General features: G+C 44.7%; 1 long non-coding RNA gene across 1 annotated transcript; it reads right to left on the bottom strand.

Annotated features, from left to right (window-relative positions):
• Positions 1–200: 200 nt before the first annotated feature.
• On the bottom strand, positions 201–3,861 carry LOC112621314. The gene is made up of 2 exons (XR_003118702.1): positions 3,697–3,861; positions 201–494 (listed from the first exon to the last, which is right to left on the bottom strand). It is a non-coding gene; the product is annotated as an uncharacterized LOC112621314 (long non-coding RNA).
• Positions 3,862–4,393: the final 532 nt, after the last annotated feature.

Genomic DNA, 4,393 nt, shown 5'->3' with positions numbered 1-4,393 from the left:
TTCCAGTGCTCAGGTAGCCACAACTTGACCATGGGGACGCCTTGAACTGGCACTACCTCCCGTCTGCACCCAAGTCTCCACCAGCCTGTCCCTTTGACGACTCTGGGGAGGGTGTGGCAGGGACTGGGCAGAAGTGAGACTTTGACCTGGTGGGTGCACACGCATAGGTGTAAATCTAGCTCCAACATCTTACATGAGAATGATTTGAATTCAAATTCTTGAATGGCCCACTCTGGAATGTCATCCCTCCTGTGAATAATTTCATGACCAATACAGCTCTTCGTTTAGCTGAACATTTCGATTCCAGTGAGCATAATTTCGTGTGTGTGGTGTTGTCAGCAGCCACAAATGAGTCTAAAATGATATCACAGGGTCTTGTGACGGTGCTGGGAACCTCTCTGCTCATACTGGCCTGAATGTCTTGGGATGGGAGTCAGAGTGCAAGCTTGCAGGTGGTCATTCCTGGGAGCGTGGTTTTAAAGCAATACAGTTCTCTGAGAAGAGAAAAAAAGGTGTCTTTATCTTCAGAATAGTCAGTCTTTAACATATTTTTTTAAATAACCCACAATTTGGTGTTGAATTCTAATTTTAAAAGGACACTCAGATATTTATTTATTTGAGATGGAGTCTCACTGTGTCGCCAGGCTGGAGTACGGTGGCGAGATCTTGGCTCACTGCAAGCTCCGCCTCCCGGGTTCATGCCATTCTCCTGCCTCAGCCTCCCCAGTAGCTGGGACCACAGGCGCCCGCCACCACGCCCGGCTAATTTTTTGTATTTTTAGTAGAGATGGGGTTTCACCGTGTTAGCCAGGATGGTCTTGATCTTCTGATGTCATGATCCACCCACTTTGGCCTCCCAAAGTGCTGGGATTACAGGGGTGAGCCACCACACACGGCCAGGTATTTATTTCTTAATGCCCTATTCCTACAAAGTGCAAAGGCCATTTGAGAATGTCAGAAACCGTAATGGAATAAGATCAAAATACAATAACTTTCCACATTGATATTATTAGAGATGCTTGCCTTTAAATTTCACCCTGCAATTCAGGTTCAGGAGCAATTTTGTAGGCCTTTATAATATGATGACATAATCAGTGCTTCTATAAAATCCCATTTATGAATGAAAACAAGGGAGCCATCGTGTGTGTCAGAGTCATTCACAAAATGTTTAATGAACTGTATCAGGTAATGACATGACCCAAAAGGGGATTTCCAAAATGCCCAGTCTTTCAAAAATGATATGAAAATCTCCAGATCAGACATTTAAAATGATTCATATTATCATTGGGAAAAGCATATAAGATGTATTAAAGAAGGAGCATGGTTTGGCTCCTTTTTAAACATTTTAATTAGTGGACTTTGTTACTTAGAGCATTTTTAGGTTTACAGAAAAACTGAGTGTCAGGTCCAGGGAGCCCCCAGTGCCTCGGCTCCTCTGGGACTGACACCCTGCTTCCTGTGCTGCATTTGGTACAATTATCAGTCACGCGAACACACAGCCCACATTAGAGCTCACTCCTTGTGTCAAACATTTTGTGGGTTTTGACAAGTGCGTCATGACATGGATCCACTAGTTCCGGTCCCTTTTATCAGGTTAAAAATAAAACGGGGCCTTGCAGAGATGTAAATGTGGCAGTAATCACCTTTGTTATATTTTTCCTTCGGAAAATATTAGCCTTGGAAGGAAATGTTTGAACAACTAGCCACTGTTCTTTGTCTGGGCACATGTCCATAGCAAGCGTATTCTCTTATCTGCTTCATGTCTGGGCACATGTCCATAGCAAGCGTATTCCCTTATCTGCTTCGTGCTGTTGCCAATTTGCAGACCAGTAGCTCAGAAGCTGTGATTTTTCTTCTAAGCGTAAGCTTATCCTCAAAATGGAAACAAAATACAGTTTGGTCTCATAGGCACATTGTAGTCTTGCTGGCTGGAATTCACATGGAGACCAATGACATTGCCTCTTTCCTCTGCACACATCCATCCATCCATCCATCCACCCATCCACCCATCCATCCATCCATCCATCCATCCATCCATCCATCCATCCATCTAACCATCCATCCACCCACCCAACCATCCACCCACCAATCCATCTATCCATCCATCTATCCATCCATCCGTCCATCCATCTAACCATCCACCCACCCACCCATCTGTCCATCCATCCATCCATCCATCCATCCATCCATCCATCCATCCATCCACCCACCTGTCCATCCATCCATATCCATCCATTCGTCCACCCATCCATCCATCCATCCACCCAGCCATCCACCCATCTATCCATCCATCTATCCAGTCATCCATCCGTCCGTCCATCCATCCATCCATCCATCCATCCATCCATCCATCCATCCACCCAATCACCCATCCATCCGTCCACCCACCCACCCACACATCCAGCTATCCATCCACCCATCCATCCACCCACCCATCCATCCACCCACCCATCCATCCATCCACCCAACCATCCACCCATCTATCCATCTATCCATCCATCCATCCATCCATCCATCCACCCACCCACCCACCCAACCGTTCACCCATCCATCCATCCATCCATCTATCTATCCATCCATCCATCCATCCATCCGTTTGCTCATTTCCACCCAGAAATCCATCATCTCTAAAACTAAGGTTTCGACATAATTCCTTCCTTTCAGAAAGTGCAAACCAAAGCTAAGACTGGCTCACGCATGCCACATGGGCGTTAGAGTGAGAGCATTTTTCAGATCCTTGTTCTCTTCTGGCCCCACCTCCCGTGGTTTCTGGAAGTCCCAGGACAGGGAAAAGGAGAGAAAGGTGGAAAATAAATTATCAAGTGTGGATCTTCCCTCTCCTCAGAGGGAATTGTTCACCTGGTTACCCTTGGAAATTTAATTTTCGGTGTTAAAACTTGACATTTTATAGTAGTACGTGTACCAAAGTTATAGAATGAGCAAACTTGTCTAAATAAAGTTTCCTACATTGTTACGACATTTTCCCCCAGAGAATCACAAGCTCTGATTTGTGAACCTTACTTATGCAGAAATTCACTCTGACTCGTGAACCTCACTTATGCAGAAATTCTCTTAAACAGGGATTCTTTCTCTCAGTTTACCTTAGGCTAACACAGAAACATATTTTGACACAGAAAGAATTTTTTCTCTGCATTGCTCAAATCACCTGGAGGCAGCCTGGGGTGGATGCCTCCAACCCCTGGGAATGACTCCGGCAGCCACCACTGTGCCCCCCACAGAAGGAGGCTCGTGCTTGGCCCAGCTTTCCCGCCCGGGGTCTCTGTGGCTGGCTCCCCCCAGCTCGGGGCAGAAGCCTAATTAATCCAGGGTTGTTCTGCTCAGTTGATCCAGTCGGACGCTAGGGTTTGCCTGGGGGCCCGGCCTGCCAGCAGTAGAGGTGAGGGGACGCAGGCTTGGCCACAAGCACACCTGCTGACCTTCCCTATAGACCTGGCACATTTAATCTTCTTCTTTGGCGAGGGGAAGAGGATGCATTCAGAAATGCCTTTACCGATGAGACCCTCAGGAGCTTGTACTGGAATCACTCAAAATTCCTGGTAGCCCGAGTCTCCTAATTCAATTCTGTATACATCTGCCTAATTCTCAATCCACTTCTAAGGTTAGAATGAACATTTTAATTAGCCGTTGTGGACAACATAAACATGCACTATACCGTGCATTTAGATCTCTCTGTACCTTGTTCATGTCAGCACAAACTCAGCCCTTCTTTTCAAAAGCCCAGTTCGTCTTCCAGCAGGCGCGTGCTTTCATTAAAATTTCCCTCCTGTAGGTTCCGGCAGATTTCCCAACACAAGCACAGCAGGAACCGCATTGTGTTTGTAGAAAATCCAAAATAATCTCTAGGTGAGTGTTTGGATGAAAAATGAACTTAGTGTTGGTACAGGTTTTTGTTTGTTGTACTTTTTGTGAGGGAGGATGATAAAAATGTTCTAAAATTGATTGTGATGACGGTTGTGCAATTCTGTGAATATACTAACAAGCATTGAACTCTACACTTTACATAGGTGAACTGTACGGTATGTGAATTATATTTTAATAAAGCTGTTATTTTTAAAAAGTAAATTTAGCAACAACACTGGATACAAGCTAAATATACAAAAATTAATTGTGTTTATATAGACCAGCAACAAATAATTGGAAAATGAGAATTTTTAAATGATACCATTTTAGTAGTATCAAAACACATCAACTACCTAGTAATTGTTCTAGAAAAATATTCCAAAAACAACAAAACATTTACTAAGGTAGATTAAAGAAGATTTAAGTAGGCCAGGCTTGGGGGCTCACGCCTGTAATCCCAACACTTTAGGAGTCCTAGGTGGGCAGATAACCTGAGATCAGCAGTTTGCGATAGCCTGGCCCACATGGTGAA

The sequence above is a fragment of the Theropithecus gelada genome, chromosome 3 (genome assembly GCF_003255815.1).
Source record: "Theropithecus gelada isolate Dixy chromosome 3, Tgel_1.0, whole genome shotgun sequence".
Lineage (NCBI taxonomy): Eukaryota > Metazoa > Chordata > Mammalia > Primates > Cercopithecidae > Theropithecus > Theropithecus gelada.
The sequence above is the reverse complement of the archived record's forward strand: the minus strand, read 5'-3'. Positions and strand labels throughout refer to the sequence as shown.